Source organism: Nicotiana tomentosiformis, chromosome 1 (genome assembly GCF_000390325.3).
Source record: "Nicotiana tomentosiformis chromosome 1, ASM39032v3, whole genome shotgun sequence".
In the NCBI taxonomy this organism is placed as follows: Eukaryota; Viridiplantae; Streptophyta; class Magnoliopsida; order Solanales; family Solanaceae; genus Nicotiana; species Nicotiana tomentosiformis.
The window spans coordinates 41,296,082-41,314,110 of NC_090812.1; positions in this window are offsets into that span (position 1 = coordinate 41,296,082).

Below are 18,029 nucleotides of genomic sequence, written 5' to 3' on the forward strand. Positions count from 1 at the left end.
ACCCCTTTTATAGTTGTGGGAGGGAAGAGTTATAATAAGAACAAACTCTTTCCGACCAATCAAATCGAAGTGTGACAAGATCGCATTTGATTGGCCAGAACATGTCACTTGCACACGTGGCGCGATTTCATTAGCCTTTTAATGTGACTTGGCATGCCTTGTCATTTTGACACGTGGCACGATCCTATTGGCTCTTCCGCTTGACTTGGTGTGCCACTTCATTTGACACGTGACATCAAACTGGGCCTCTAGGAAGATGTCATCTTGGGCTTAACAAAGTGAGCTCATCATCTGTAGCCCAACTAAATGGGCTAACCCAATGAATTAATGCTTATTTATTTAATCCATATATATTTGGACTTATATAATTAATCTAATTATATTAGTCCATAATACTTAGTTGAACTAACATATTTAATATATAATATATAGTGCAAATTATTTTATTGAATTTAAATTCAATAAATTTTGTATGCCCACGGATGCTTCCTCACGCAACATCAACTTCGCATATCACGTGAACTTTGAATTCCAAAACGTAGCTTGAGACCACTATGTCGATCACATTTGATTACAAATATGGATAACTGACCACATAGTTGGTATTTAAACTTTAATATTGCCACAAACTCTCACTTTTGCATGATTAAAAAAATAATTCTTTCCAACTTTACTACATTTAATTGATAAAGAAGCTCAAATACAACATCCACGTATGATATTTTCTTTCTTTATTTGATATTTGCCTTAACTTTAGGCAAATTCTTTGCTTTAGAAAGGAATTCCATCCCCGTCAAATTTAATTGGAATCAAATTATTATTTACCCGTAAAACGGTACAGTTGAATTTATACGTAGTTTCTAGATAAGTGAACTAATTTGATCCTGAAATAATATAATAATTGTAGAAATGTATAATACTTAGCCTTGAAATATAGAGGAAAACAACAGAGATACAATTTCGGGAACAAGATTTCCGGACATGGCAATGATGAGATCAAATAGAAAGAAAGTAAAATTGTATAAAGCTTTATATAGAATAGAATGTAAGTTAAGCCAGAAAATTCGTCCCTTACAATGATAACTGAGCTCACTATTTATAGTTATGTCTAGGGAAGGAGGTCCTAGGATCGTGTCCTCCTTTAATGTCAAGTATGAGGGTCATTGATGAAGAAGTAACGGTGGATATTAATGCCAAATTCTCTGTAACAGACCGTCGCTCTTAATGCTGTAGAATATTTCCTATTAAATGCTATCGGGCACATTCATGAACGTTATCCTCTTAGGTGACAAGTGGAATGGATGCGTTCAGTCTTCGGTCATTCCTGTCTTGGGTTCCACGTGTCCTCCTTTTAGACGACAACGTGTCATATTATATTTTACCCTATACAGATAGTCCCCTGCTTTCCGGTGACATAACTTTGTATTATCGGAAAGTTGGTAGAAACACCTTTTTTGGTGGGAAGTACTATAACTCCCTCTAAAGGTTCCTGACAGTTGATTAGACGCATGTCTCTTCGCATTTAATGCCCCGAACACGCGTCATTCCATGATTCAATACAATTTTTGCCGATTATCGAGGTAATCATGGCCATGAATTTAGCCGCTAAAATTTTTACTTATACACCACATTCTTTTCCTTTGCGTTTCATAATTTCTTGAGCTCCTGATTTGCATCTAGTTCTCTTCAAGCACAAAACCTTTTCCTTCTTCTTTTTCAATGGCTTCTTCCTCTAAACGTGCTGGTTCTACAAAGAACAAGAACAAAATCAAGGACTCTGTTCCTCCAACGGTGGGTTCCATCATCCCAAGAAAACTCAGTACCACAAAGGACCCTGAAGAGAAATTTCCTACTGTTAACCCTCGCACATGGGCTATTAGTAAGATCCTTCTTCCATTCGTCCTTCCAGTATTCCTGTTGTGAAGGAAGACTACTGCTGCCATGAGTTGGATATCATTGCTCCTGATCTATCAGAGCGAGTGACCCTTCTCAAGGAAGGTTTTACATGCTTTTACACATATCCCTTTACTTTGGGTGCATTTTCTTTGAGCTTGATTCCGTGATTGTGGAGTTTTGCCTTCGCTACCAAGTGTGTTTGGCACAGGTAAGTCCTTCAGTGTGGAGGACAGTCACCTGTCTTCAATGCTTGTGCCAGGAAAATGGGGAGGAGCTAACCTTAACTCATATGATGAATCTCTATTCCCCCAAAATCTTCTGCGGGGGAATGATAAACCTTTGCAAGCGTGGCCACCATGATTTGCTGTCTTGCATGGATGATAACAACGACCATGGGTGGATGGAACGGTTCGTTGTATTTGCCACCAACGACATCATTCTGACAACGGCTTCATCCTTTCTGGCCGCTTGGAACCGCACTCGTAAGCTCTTTGTTTTGTATTTCTTTTTACTAGATATTCCCTTGTGGTCGATCAACTCTTCACCCTTCGCATATTTCAGTAACTCGATGGATCCCACCTGTAACGATCCGACCAATTGTTTTGAGATCTAGCACGTCATTAGGTGGTTTGAGGCCTTGAGTAGCTTCACTTCGGGTATTATGACTTATACGTGTGGTCGGAATTGAATTTCGGGAAGTTCGGAATTGATTTGAAAAGAAAATTCTAATTTCGAAAGCTTTAAGTTGGAAGAATTGGCTAAGGTTTGACTTTTTGAGTAAACGACCTCATAATTGGGATTTGAAGGTTCCAATAGGTTTGCATGATGATTTTGAACTTGGGCGTATGTTCGGATTGAGTATCAGATCACCTGAGAGCATTTCAGCGCTTATTATAGAAGGTTGGCATTTTAAAGGTTTAAGCATTTCATAAGGTTGGTTTGAAGTGGATTTTCATGTTATCGATGTCCGTTTGGGGTTTCGAGTCTTGAAATAGCTTCGTTATGTCATTTATGACTCTTGCGCAAAATTTGAGATCAATCGGACTTGATTTGATAGGTTTCGGCGTCGAATGTAGAAGTTTGAAGTTCTAAAGTTCATTAAGCTTGAATTGGGATGTGATTCATGATTTTGATGTTGTTTGACATGCTTTAAGGCTTCGACTAAGTTCGTATTGTATTTCGGGACATGTTAGTATATTTGGTTAAGGTCCCATGGGCCTCGGGTGGATTCCGGATGATTAATGGATTGATTTTTGGACTTAAGAAATACTGAAGCTGGGCAGCAACTGGTGTGATCGCTTCTGCAATGTCTTAGTCGCAGAAGCGAGGTCAAGCTCGCAGAAGTGAAATGGGAAGGGATTGGCAATGGCCACAGATGAAAGATTCTCCCGCATCTACGTGACCGTAGAAGCGGCCCAGTGGTCGCAGAAGCGGTTGGGAGTGAGGCAGGCTGGAGGCGCAGGTGCGAGGTTTGTGCGGCACCTGCTGGACCGCAAAAGCGAATTCTTGGTCGCAGGTATGGCTACACAGAAGCAGAGTCTTTTCCGCAAATGTGAAGGCAGGGGGCTGAAGGGTGACCGCAGAAGCAATATTTTGGCCGCACTTGCGGAACCGAAGAAGCGGTCAAGTGGCCGCAGGTGCGAGAAGTCGCTGGGCAGTATGTTCTTTTAAGAACGGGATTTGGCCCATTTTCTTTCATTTTCACTTGGTTTGGGAGATTTTGGAGAGTTTCAAGGGGAAATTTTCATCAAGCAACACAAGGTAAGTGATTCCCACCTATTACAAGTTAAATACATGGTTTGTATATGGATTTAAACATGGAAATTAGTAGAAATTTGGGATTTTGGTATAAAACCTAGAATTTAGTATTTTTGGAATTTGACCACGAAATTGGACATGGAATTTTGAATAAGTTATATATTTTAGTTCGTGGTGTTATGGGTAAAGTTTATCTTTGAAAATTTTTACAATTCGGGTACGTGGGCCTGACGGTTGATTTTATCGACCTTTAAAGTGGAGTTGGGGATTGTTATTAATTGATTAACTATGGGTAATAGAGTATATATTTATGGATTTGCACATTTGTTTGGCTAGTTTTGAAGAGACGAGCATCTATTTGAGGTGTTTGAGAGGCGTTGGAGCCGGTTTTAGAACTTCGAAGCGAGGTAAGTCTCTTGTCTAACTCTATGAGGGAGAAACTACCCATAAGTGATGTATTTGTTATGTGCTACTTGTTACGGGGGCTACGTATGCACAACGTGATGAGAGTCCGTGCGTAGCTAGATTTATGTTATGTCCGGGTAGACTTACGTTTCCTCCATGTTATAACTGTACTATTTGAGTTGTCTCTTGCCTATTAAATTCCTTTATTTTACGTTGCGAGTTGAGACTAGAATTGTGTAGAGTGATAGACTTGCTATTGTAAAGATTCAATGTGCTTCATGATTAGCCGCGAAATAATTGTACTCCTCTTATGAATTTCTCCTGCGTTATGCGTTCTCATAGAAAGGTTTCCCTTAAAATTTATAACTCACACATCTATTCGTGAGTGGGATCAAGGACCCGTCAAAGATTCTTATTCTAATGGGATCGGGCCGTTTGCCTCGGCAGGATAGATACATCTATGGTTCATGCCGTTCGACCCTCGGCAGGATAGATACATCTATGGTTCGTGCCATTTGACCCTCGGCAGTGCGCACATTATGATGGATCAAGCCGTACGCCTCGACAGGATTATGTACCACACTCTCATGGGAGCGGGCCGTTCGCCCCGACAATAAAATAGATGTATCTATGGTTCGACAATGTTATGATGGATCAGGCTGTACGCCTCGGTATTTCTATAAAATACTCTTATGAAATCGTGCGTAATAATTGGCAAGAAGCCAACATATCTTTGAGCTTTTCCTGATTGAACTGTGACGACCTATTTGGTAAGGTTCAAAATCTATATACTCCCATTGAGGAGGTAACTACTAGCTGATAGTTTGAGTTATTACTGAGAGGAGGATTGTGCCACGTATTATACTTGTTATTTTGCTTATTTACTTTGGCTCACACCTGTTTACTTCTACTGCATCTGACTTATTGGACCACTAGTAAGTGTTGATGTCGACCCCTTGTCACTACTTTTCTAGGGTTAGGCTAGATACTTACTAGGTACGCGTTAATTTACGTACTCATGCTATAAGTCTGGTGGTCTTTTGGGCGCCAAGGCGCGGCTATTGCGGGGACTTTACCATGAGCTGCATTTCATGTTATGATCCGCAGCCTACAGAGTCTCCATCAGAGTTATTTATATTCTCATGTCTAATTTGTATTTCAGACAGATGCTGTATTTTGTTATATTTTCTAGTTGATACTCATGCACTTGTGACACCGGATTTTGGGGTTCCTACGGGTTGCTCATTATTGTAGTTCGTGTAAATATTACCTTTTACCCTGTAAATTCTATTTCATACAATTTAATTATTGAAAATTATGATTTTAAAATACTAAAATGAGTAATTAAGTGATCAATTACCGTTGGCTTGCATGACGGCAGTGTTAGGCGCCATCACGAGCTTTAGTAGATTTTGGGTCGTGACCACTTGGTATCAGAGCGTTAGGTTCACTTAGGTATCACGAGTCATGAGCAAGTCTAGTAGAGTCTTGCAGATCGGTACAGAGACGTCTGTACTTATCTTCGAGAGGCTACAGGGCTGTTAGGAGCACTTCCCTTCTTGATTTCCTCATCGTGCGGTTTGATTCCATTGAGGCTTGTGCCTTTATTTCCTTCATACGTAATCTTATGCGACGCGAAGCGCTTGTTATCAATTGGGCCTCGAGGAGTTATAGTGGTATTGTAGACGTGGTGCATGATGTTTTTTTTCCCTGAGAGTTCGGACAGGCTATTATTGTCGCCTTGCAGAAGGATGTTCTTTTTTTCCAGCTCAGCATTTGTATTTTCTATGGTTTCGAGACTATGCACGGATTGCTATGATGTCTATGCATTATTATCGCACAATGTTGGTGTAATGGTAAGGTGCTCATTTATGTGTTGAGGCAGTGAATGGCTCGGAGAGAGGATTTCTCAGTGCATGATTAAGGGGTTCAACATTTAATTCCAGCGGAGGAAAGGCAATCAGACTATAGATGTCCAAGTTTTGTTGATGAAGTAATGAGACTTGATATTTTCGAGCGTGGTGGAATTTTTATTGTGATGCGATATCGCCGTCCTTGTTTGAACACATTACGGTTCGCCGGTGTTATGGTCTTCTTGGATTTTGCCTTCGTGGCAGGGTGTTGTGAAATGGTGCCTGATGGGCTGTTGTCAGAGATAGTGGTGTGCAGCGGTTCATAATCGAATTGGTATTTCTAATGTTGATGGCTTGGGAAAGATGATCTTCTAGGAGGTTTAGAAGATGTAGCAATTCCTTAGTTCCGGTGCTACAGGTATGGATTTGATTTGAGGCAATATTTGGGTAGCGAAGTATGAGGAAGGACATGGCGGGAGGTGTCTCACGGCGGATGAATTACTAGCAGGTCAAGCATGAGAAGCGGAGGTCGAGAAATTGCTTAAAGGAGCTGGTTTGACCGAAGTGGGAGTGGCAGAATAGTATATGGATTCTCTGGTAGGATAGCCACGTACCTTGAGGAAGATTAGAGCGATTTGGGAGGCATGGTGGAAAGTGACTAGGTCCACGGATTATAATTGGAACGTTGGTTACTGTACGGAGAAAGATTGGATATGGCAGAAAGAAGTTTGCTTGAAATAAAGAGGGGTATGAAGATTTGATTATCGTTTCGGATGCAATATGACTTCGAGTTTGGGATGTGTTGTCACACTTTTAGTTGATGTTAATAGGGAATGAACGAACTTGTATAGTTGGTGGGCAAGCTTGAGCTCAGGAGAGATTACTGATTTCGTGGTGGTTGCACCCAGTGCAACGTCGTTGGAAGAGGTCGGTAAGAAATTCCACAAGTGGGTTATCTCTTGTGAGCAAGTTAGAGGTTGCGTGATATTGATGAAGCTTCTATAAAGAATACTACTTGCTACCCGGTAAGAGGTCGAATATGGGATTGTGACTGATGATTCTGAATGTTCATGAAAATCTTAACAAAAGACTTCGAGAAATTTGGCAGGTTAACGGTACGGGGTCATGGTAAATGAGAAGGAGGAATCGTTGTGGGCTCTACATTATGTGATGGTAGTTTAAAGCTAAGTGGGGGAGCCCTACCATCTACGATTGGATCGCGTGGTTGTCGGCTCATGCAGCTTCTGGTTATCAGTGTATTGGTGGATTATTTGTGACTAAGAAAAGGAATCATCAGGGGTAATTTGAGTAGAGAAATTGATAAATGTTTGCTATATTCCGCCTTATCGATTCATATGAAGGTTTTGGGGAGACTCAGAGTTTATGTTTTGTGGATGTGATGTACAAAGAAAGGAATTCATCCTGTTGCTTCTTTGAGAGGGTGTTCATGAGCTAGCAGAGCATTGGAGTTTCATTATGTTCGAGATCAGGTCAGAGTGGGTGACTCTCAACAACGGTCCTAGTGGGTTCAAGAATTAAAGTGCAGTGCCTAAGGATTTCGGGTCTGTTGTGTGGTTAAGGACCGAGTTTTCGCAGTGGATTGCGAACGGAACTTGGAATGTTCTATGTCATCATCACGGTATGCGGTGCAGCATTGGAGTAAAGGAAGAATAGCTTAGGATTCATGGAAGGTCTTGCAAAATGGGTGTACCAGTTGGAGATGCTATTGTGCGCTTGAGAAGGGTATGAGATAGTTCATGGGCATTGAGACGATGTGGTCTCGCGATTTGGGTCACTCGGGATGAGTGCAGATTGGGTTCGTATGTTTGAATGGAGCTATTATTATTTCTGAGGCAAGTCCAGAGTAAATTGAAAGAAGTTGGGTCAGTTAGTAATGGTTGAATCAGCATGATTATGGAAATGATCAGTTCCTCCGGCGTGTGAAGTCATACATGTGGTTGTGATTGTACGTGCGGGCTTGACAACCACCATAAATTGATTGATTTAGGAAGTATTTGATTCAAATGGACTTGTTGTGTAAATGGATTCCGGAAGAGTCATGGCGGTTCAGATCACGTCTTGAGGTTGTATTTTATGCTGTTTGGGAATTCAGTTGCGTGTTGCATGGGCTCTTCGGAAATGAGCTAAGTGAATGGTTTCTAGCCAATGAAGTGTTATTCTACTGGTAGTTCATGGGTTATGATAAATTCGTGTATTCTCGTGTAGCGGCATGATAGGTGCAGTGAGCGGCATGGGAATTTGAAAGTTGAGGACCAAGGTTGCAATTCGGTATTGGCAAAAATGTCACAAGCTCGGATGAGCCGGGAAGAATTTGATGTTCAGAGTAAGCTGACATTATCCTAGTGTCGCCTGGGAATGGTGTTTTGTGGAAGGAGCATTGTGTATTGATTTGCGGATTCTTGATCTGCTTTACAGAATTTGTACAGTTAGTGGTACGGATGTGCGGACTTGGCTACCTGGGCGGAAGGTCGTGGAAGCGTACCCCACGTGGAAATTATATGAGTGTGACATGCTAGTCACTTGATTGTTAAAGATCGAAACCAAGTACGGAGATTTTTGGTACTATCGTTAATGTGAGAGTTTATGCCTAGAAGGTGCTCTATTCCTTTGGCTGTGAACTGTGGGGGTTGTGCAGGATTGAGACGACTTGATTATTTGCACATGTGTTGAGGTCCCGTGTAGCTTGTGGTGTCATATGAGCAGGATGGCTGTCGAGATGCAGGTCATTTATCGCACCATAGTCGTGCTTGGGTTTTGTGGCATATTGCGCTATCCGTCTCCCCAGAGTTGTATTTTTTGCACTTGGCGTGCTTGTAGCCAATATTCGATATTCCGTAGGTAGAATCATTATATCTTGATGGGTATGTCCTTATTTATTATTATGAGTGGATCGGGTGGCATGCCGCCATGGGTACGTTATTTGGATCGGGTTACACGCTGCAACAGTATTATTTTGAGTACGGTTCCTATATCTATTCCTGCATATTTGGATTCTCATCCTCTGAAGGGTTCATAACGTCTATTCGACCATTTTATTCGTTACATGGGCTGGGTAATTCTTTTCCAGAGTTCATTCCTCCTTATGTATCATATTTGAGTTGTAGCTTGTCGGCGCATTGATGGCATCATATGAGCTCTGAGTCAGTGTTTGAGGTGGCTTATTGCCTGAGCAGCTTGTATTGGGTGAGACGAGATTATTGGACCTGAAATTTGTGCAATCTGATTTATACAAGGTACATTAAAGGGAAAATATCGTTATTCAGTTGATAATGAGGTAATGGTTCTTGTCAGGAGGAGAGACTCCATGAATTGTTGATTCGGCAGGTGGTTATGAGTTTCTACTCATCTTTTTCGTCGTGGCAGTATTGCGAGAGTTGGAACATGATTTATATACGTCATGAGATGTATTGCAGGCATCAGATTTGTGAAATTTCAGCTATTATGGTCGGATGAAGTTATTGTGGGCATGTGAATTATGCGGGGCATGGTGTGAATTCAGCAAAAGGTGTACGATCGTGTTTTGGTACAGTGTGTGGTGATTGGTATGGTGTTCGTATGTTAGAATCGGGTCTTGTAGAGAAATTCAGAGGTTGGAATTTGGTTCTAAGGCTTATTGACTAAATAAAAGGGAGGACCTTCAGTCCGACTCGAGCTAATGTGCACAACTAGGTTTTGGCGGCACGGGTAGGTGCACAAGGTGTTGCACAGTGATTTTGGACAACTCCGGAGCAGTCCTTAGCACGTTCGAGGACGAACGTATGTTTAAGTGGGGGAGAATGTAATGACCCGACCGGTCGTTTTGAGCTATAGCACGTTGTTCGGCAGTTTGAGGCCTTGAGTAGCTTCACTTCGGGTATTATGACTTGTACGTGTGGTCGGAATTGAATTTTGGGAAGTTCGGGATTGATTTGGAAAGAAAATTCTAATTTCTGAAGCTTTAAGTTGGAAGAATTGGCTAAGGTTTGACTTTTTGAGTAAACGACCTCAGAATTGGGATTTGAAGGTTCCAATAGGTTCGTATGATGATTTCGGACTTGGACGTATGTTCGTGCTGAGTATCAGATCACCCGGGAGCATTTCGGCGCTTATTATAGAAGGTCAGCATTTTAAAGGTTTAAGAATTTCATAAGTTTGGTTTGAAGTAGATTTTCATGTTATCGATGTTCATTTGGAGTTCCGAGCTTCGTTATGTCATATATGACTCGTGTGCAAAATTTGAGGTCAATCGGACTTGATTTGATAGGTTTCGGCGTTGAATGTAGAAGTTTGAAGTTCTAAAGTTCATTAAGCATGAATTGGGGTGCAATTCATGATTTTGATGTTGTTTGACGTGGTTTAAGGCTGCGACTAAGTTCGTATTGCATTTTGGGACGTGTTGGTATATTTGGTTAAGCTCCCGAGGGCCTCGGGTGAGTTCCGAATGGTTAACTGATTGATTTTTGGACTTAAGAAATGTTGAAACTGGGCAGCAGCTGGTGTGATCGCTTCTGCGATATCTTGGTCGCATAAGCGACATCGCAGAAGCGAGGTCGAGCTCGCAGAAGTGAAATGGGAAGGGACTGGAAGTGGCCACTGGTGCGAAGATTCTCCCGCATCTGCGTGACCGCAGAAGCGGCCCAGTGGTCGCAGAAGCGGTAGGGAGTGAGGCAGGCTGGAGGCGCAGGTGAGAGGTTTGTGCCGCACCTGTGGTACCGTAGAAGCAGATTCTTGTCCGCAGATGCAAAGGCAGGGGGCTGAAGGTTAACCGCAGAAGCGGTATTTTGGCCGTACCTACGGAATCGCTGAAGCGGTCAAGTGGCCGCAGGTGCGAGAGGTCGCTGGGCAGTATGTTCTTTTAAGAACGGGATTTGGCCCATTTTCTTTCATTTTCACTTGGTTGGGGAGATTTTGGAGAGCTTCAAGGGGAGATTTTCATCAAGCAACACAAGGGAAGCGATTCCCACCTATTACAAGTTAAATACATAGTTTGTATATGGATTTAAACATGGAAATTAGTAGAAATTTGGGATTTTGGTAGAAAACCTAGAATTTGGTATTTCTGGAATTTGACCACGAAATTGGACATGGAATTTGGAATAAGTTATATATTTTAGTTCGTGGTGTTATGGGTAAAGTTTATCTTTTAAAATTTTTGAAATTCGGGCACGTGGGCTCGATGGTTGATTTTATCGACTTTTCGAGCGTAGTTGAAGATTGTTATTAATTGATTAACTATGGGTAATAGAGTATATATTTATGGATTTGCACATTTGTTTGGCTAGTTTTGAAGAGACTGGCATCGATTTGAGGTGTTTGAGAGGCGTTGGAGCTGGTTTTGGAACTTCGAAGCGAGGTAAGTCTCCTATCTAACTCTGTAAGGGAGAAACTACCCCCAGGTGATGTATCTGTTATGTGCTACTTGTTGTGGGGGCTACGTACGCACAACACGAGAGTCCGTGCGTAGCTCGATTCATGTTATGTTCGGGTAGACTTACGTTCCCGCCATGCTATAACTGTACTATTTGAGTTGTCTCTTGCCTATTAAATTTGTTTATTTTACGTTGCGACTTGATACTAGACTTGTGTAGAGTGATAGACTTGTTATTGTAGATATTCGACAGGCTTCATGATTAGACACAAAATAATTGTACTCCTCTTATGAATTTCTCCCGCGTTATGCATTCTCATCGAAAGGTTTCCCTTAAAATTTATAACCCACACATCTATTCGTGAGCGGGGTCAAGGACCCGCAAAGCTTCTTATTATAATGGGATCGGGCCGTTTGCCTCGGCATGATAGATACATCTATGGTTCGTGCCGTTCGACCCTCGACAGGGTGCGTATTATGATGGATTAGGCCGTACGCCTTGGCAGGATTATGTTCCACACTCTCATGGGAGCAGGCGTTGGAGTCGGTTTTGGAACTTCAGAGCGAGGTAAGTCTCCTGTCTAACTCTGTGAGGGGGAAACTACCCCTAGGTGATGTATTTGTTATGTGCTACTTGTTGTGGGGGCTACGTACGTACAACGTGATGAGAGTCCGTGCGTAGCTAGATTCATGTTATGTCCGGTTTTGGAATTTTCATTTGCCTTGCTTCCATTATAAAGAACTTGGTTGAACCCTTATGACTGGTTAATGAAATTAGGTCTACCTGCGGGCTCTGTTGTTGTCCCCGAGGAGGTTTTGGCTGATCCTGCTGATACAACGAGGCTACTTCCGGAAGCACTTACTCGAACAGGTAACTTCGGGCCCATTTCGAGCGCAAACACTTCTTTACGGAGTCCCCGGCCGGAGGATAAGCAACCAAAGAGAAGACGTTCCTCCGCGGCTAGGAAAAAGAATAAGAGGGCAAAGACTGATGCCCCCCAAGTCATCTCCGGTGGCGATGACGATTAGTCCTCCTTCCGGTCCGGTCATAGACACCGTGATGATTGATGATGATGAAGAAGCTGTTGATGAGGGAGCTTCTTTACATAGAAGGCGACGATCCCCATCATCTCAACAGGATGCTTGACCTGTTGAGATAGTTACACTAACTGAAGACTATGTCTCGGCACTTTGGGGAGAATCTGATTTGGTAGATTATGCCAACTCCCGTTTTCGGGCCCCAATTATTGTAACCGGTGTTGCGGGGCTGAGTACCGGGTCCTTGCCATCTTTGGTTGTCGAGCATCCAACAGCCAGCACTGCATTTGATGCAACTGCTTCTCACTCTTCAACTCCATCAACTTCATCTCTACCTTCACCAACACCAGCGACTGCTACATCACTTCAATCTTCATTTAATATTCCATCAACAATTGCTATATCACCTTCATCGGCCGCATATGACCATGAAGAAGGTGTTCCACCTCCACAGTCCCCGGTTCATGGGAATCTGGGGCAAAATTATGCTGCCTCTTCTGAAGATCCACAAAGGAGGAGGAACGTTACTCTTTCGGTCTCTACCGGATGAAACTTGCTATCCCGACCGGTGGAGCTTGTTAATTATCTGAAGCCTTTGGCTTCAGAAAAAGACTAGAAAAAGATTTAGGCACTCTCGGGAGAGTGCTTGTTGAATAATGCCATGCACAACGCCGCAGTGGTTTCTCCTCTTTCATTACTTCTTCTACTTTTGTATGAATGTATTCTAAGTTTTAATTCTTCTTGTCTTGTAGGCCAACTTTCTTGCTTCTGAGGGCCTTCAAAGGTTGATTCGTGAAAAGGAAGAACTTACTTCTAAACGGAATCAACTTTTGGTGGAACGAGACCAAACTGTTCTCTGTCTCTTGGAACTAGAAACCAAAGCTACTAAGGCCGTTGTTTTGGAGGCTTGTTTGCAGCAAAGCGAGAAAGAAGTGGTAACCCTTAGCCAAGAAGCTGGGCTGCTGATGGTTAGATTTGGTGAAGCCAAGGCCAAATGGGCTGAAGTCCAGGACGTCGTTCTTGCTGCAACCGAGCGCGAGGCTGCTGCTGCTGAAAAAGTAACCAACTTAGAAGCAGCCTTGAACTCCATAACCGAAGAGCTTGCTGCTGTGGGGGCGAAACACGCCCAACTAGAAGAGAAGTACAGGAATACTATCGAGCATAAGAGGCTCTTTAGTTCAACTGTTTGCGACCTTGACGTCAGCCTCAAGTCTACTAGGTCCGCCCGGGAAAGCCTTTCTGCCGAGGTTTCCCAACTCAAAGAAGAACTTAAGCGCCGAGCGGCTTCCCTCGTTGTTGAAAAAACTTATTCCATGTACAACATGAGGAGAAAAATCTTGGAAGAGGCCAAAGCTGGTATCATTGATTTCGATGCCAAAATTGCTAAGATCCGAGAGCTTGAGTTGGCTGCTAAAAATGGACTCCCGGTGTAGTCTGATGCTCATGGTTCTTCTGGTTCTGGTTCCGAATTTTTGGGAACTGAAGAAGGATCGGATGGTGATGATGCTGAAGACCAAACTGGGGAAAATGTCGAGCCATCAGTGGACTCACCTTCATCTCCAGGGAATGCAGACACTTCTCTTCCTCCTGGTACCGGAGGCGCTGCAGTTTAGCTTTTCTTTTCTTTTTCCCATTTTGTATTTTTACCGTTTTCGCACATTCTTGTAAATAAAGACATATATTTTGCTCAAGTATCATTTGAGTCTTACTTTCGTTTCAATATCCATGCAAGTCTTTAACTTTTGCACTTGCTCAAGAATTCTACGCACGTTTTTCTATTCGCGCTTTACTATGTGTAGTCACAGAAGCATTCTCCTCGAAACATTTTGGTTTCGAGCATTATCCCTTTTATGTGAGGGTTTCTGTAAGTATTTGTGCAAGTTTACTTTTTGCATCCTTTTCATATGCAACTTCGGGTGTATTTTTCCCCGATGGTATTTTAGATTCCGAGCATAGATTCTTTCGGAACCAGCCGTTTAACGTGATGGTTTTTATAAGAGAGAGCCCTCTTATGTTTACGATACTCTTGAAGAGGACGTCTTCTGTTCATTACAGCACTAACATTTAAAGTACTTGTTTAACTTTCAAATGACAAAGTTAGCTCATCATTCAAACAAGAAACAAGATAAAAAGCAAAAGGATTTCATTTTATTCCTTCTATTTTCAAAGAATACATAAGCATTTTTCTATACCGAAAAGAAATTACCATTACTTGTGGTTATCTTGTACAACTTGTTTCTACGGGGCTCACTGTGCAGTCCCGATCCCGATAATGCGTTTAGTTTCCGAATTTTTGTTCCACGGTTGATGTGGCTGTCATTGTTGCTGTATCCTCATATCATTCTGCCCCAGTGTTCGAACGCGAAGAGTGCGAATTGGAACACTGTAAGTCTCGTATCTTCGAAGATTCCACTAATGAATTGCTAGATAATCCTCAACTTGGTAACACAACTTTACTTCCCCTCAGGAATTTATGCTATCGAGCGAAGGAATATCTAACAACTTTCTAGTGGTTTGCGCTCATGAACGGTTGGGTAACCTTTGTTCGGTAGCAAACTTAACTTCCCAGTGGGTATCGAACCAAAGATTATCTAACCATCCCCAAGTGAAAGCTTGTTTGTTTGCCTTGCTAACAAAGGTCTTATTGTCACTATCTTCGCAGTATGCTTTCTATTGCTCCCTCATTAAAAAACTTGCCAGAAAAACCCAATTGGGACAAAAACTGAACGAAGGGAAAAAGACAACACATAGTTTCCGCTTGATTAACGTTCATCAGCAATAATATCTTTTGAGGTGTGCCACGTTCCAGTTGCTAGGCAACTTGTTTCCATTCTGGTTCTCCAACTCGTATGAACCTTTCCCAGTTAGAGCTAAAATACGGTAGGGACCTTCCCACGTTAGACCTAGCTTCCCCGCGTTGAGCTCCCGAGTATTTTGGGTTACTTTCCTCACAACCAAGTCTCCTACTTTGAAATAATGGATGTTAGCTCTTCGATTATAATATCGCTCCATTCTCTGCTTTTGAGCTACCATTCTTACATGCGCCAAGTCCCTTCGTTCTTTCGAGCAGTTCCAAGTTGATAATCATTGCTTCGTTGTTCGATTCTTCATCTACCCGAAAATATCTCAAAGTGGGTTCACCTACTTCCACCGGGATTAGGGCTTCAGCACCGTACACAAGGGAAAAAGGAGTTTTCCTGTACTCGATGTGGCCTTATTCGGTAGGCCCATAGAACCCTGGGCAATTCTTCGGGCCATTTGCCTTTTGCTGCTTCCAACCTTTTCTTGAGGTTTTGAATAATCACTTTTTTTGTTGACTTCGCTTGACCGTGTGCTCTTGGATGATAAGGAGAAGATGTGATCCTCTTTATCTTCAAATCTTCGAGGAATTTTGTAACTTTTGCACCAATAAAATATGGCCCATTGTCGCATGATATCTCTTTTGGTATTCCAAACCTGCAAATTATATTTTCCCACAAGAAATCGACCACTTCGCGTTCTCCGATCTTCTGATAAGGACCCTCCTCCACCCATTTAAAAATATAGTGAGTCAAAATTAAAAGAAACCTTACGTTTCCGGGAGCCGGTGGTAGTGGTCCGACGATGTCTATCCCCCATTTCATGAATGGCCATGGGGACAGAACCAAATGTAAGGGTTCTATCGGTTGATGTACTAGTGGTGCGTAGCATTGGCATTTATCACATTTTTGTACGAAGTCTTTGGCGTCTTGTTCCATGCGAGGTTTAGTAATATCCTGCTCATACTAATTTTAGCACCAAAGAATTTACGACTGAGTGATTGCTGCATATCCCTTCGTGGACTTCTATCATGACATAATCAGCTTCTGACGCTCCTAAATATCGGGCTAGCGGGCCTTGGAAGGATTTTCTATACAATTGGCCTCCTTGAAGCTATAACGTGCGGCTTTGGCGTGTACCCATGATGAATTGGGGTCTTCGAACAACTTCCCGTGCTCGAGATAGTTGATTATTTCATTTCTCCTGTCCCAAACTAGACTAGTCGAAGTTACCTCATAGTAACCACCTGTATCCAGGACTGAGCTCATCAATTGTACTACCGTTCCGTATTTTGATCCCTTTATTTCTGTCGATGATCCTAAGTTTGCTAATGCATCCGCTTCCGCATTATCCTCCCTCGGGATGTGAGTAATTGACCACACCCGAAATCGCGCCAAAAGAGCATGGACCTTTACCATGTATTGTTGCATGCATTCTTCTTTGGTATCAACGATCCCGTTGACCTGATTTACCACCAGCTGCGAGTCACATTTAATTTTCATAACTTTGGAATCAAGTCCCCAGGCCAATTCGAGCCCTGCAATCAAATCTTTATACTGTGCTTCATTGTTAGTTAAATGGATCGTTCTGATGGCTTGCCTTAGTGTTTCCCCCGAAGGTGTGATTAAGAATATTCAGAGTCCAGACCCCTTTACGTTGGAAGCTCCATCTGTAAATAAGGTCCAGACCCCCGATGTCCATTCCGACACTATTACTGCCTCCTTGGTCACCAGAGGCAGTAGTCCCGGACTGAAATCAACCACAAAGTCAGCCAAGACTTGTGACTTAATTGCAGTCCTTGGTTTATATTCTATGTCGAGCTCACTCATTTTGACAACCCATTTGGCCAATCTGCCCGAGAGCTCGGGTTTATGGAGGATGCTCTGCAAAGGAAAAGTAGTCACCACAGCTATTTGGTGACATTGGAAGTAGGGCCTCAGCTTCTGAGCGACGACTACGAGAGCTAAGGCCAGTTTTTTCAAATGTGAATAGCGAGTTTCTGCTCCCGTTAAGACTTTGCTAACGTAATAAATGGGAAATTATGTACCTTCTTCCTCTCAGACTAAAACCACACTTACCGCAACTTCTGAAATTGCGATGTAGCTTAGCAGTGTTTCACATTCTTTTGGTTTTGAGAGCAATGGAGGGCTCGATAAGTACTTCTTCAGATCCCTCAAAGCCTGCTGGAACTCCAGTGTCGATTCGAAATTCTTCTTCTTTTTGAGCAGTGTGAAGAAGCGATGTCATTTTTCCGATTACCTGGAAATGAACTTGCTCAAAGCTGCTAATCTTCCTATGAGCCTTTGGACTTCATTTACGTTTGACAATTGACCCGGGATATCCTTGAAGGCCTTGATTCTGTCAGGGTTTTCCTCAATTCCCTTTTGTGAGACCAGAATTCCCAGAAATTTACCAGAACTGACCGCGAACGCACACTTCTTGGGATTAAGTTTCATGTTATGCTTTCTCAGGATGTCAAATATTTATTGCAAATGTTTAAGATGGTCATCTGCATTCAAAGACTTAACGAGCATATCGTCTATATAGACTTCCATAGTCTTTCCTATTTTTCTTTCGAACATCTTATTTACGAGCCGTTGATAAGTAGATCCAACGTTTTTTTAAAATGAAGGGCATTACATTGTAACATTATGTACCGAAATTCGTTATGAACGAAGTTTTTTCCTGATCTTCTGGGTTCATCTTGATTTGGTTGTACCCAGAATAAGCATCGAGGAAACTCATCAACTCGTGCTGGCCATGGCAGCAATCATTTGATCGATATTTGGCAGTGGGAATGAGTCTTTCAGGAATGCCTTATTAAGGTCTTTATAGTCTACACACATGCAAAATTTATTGTTCTTCTTAGGAATTACTACTACATTGGCTAGCAAGTCCGAGTATCTTACCTC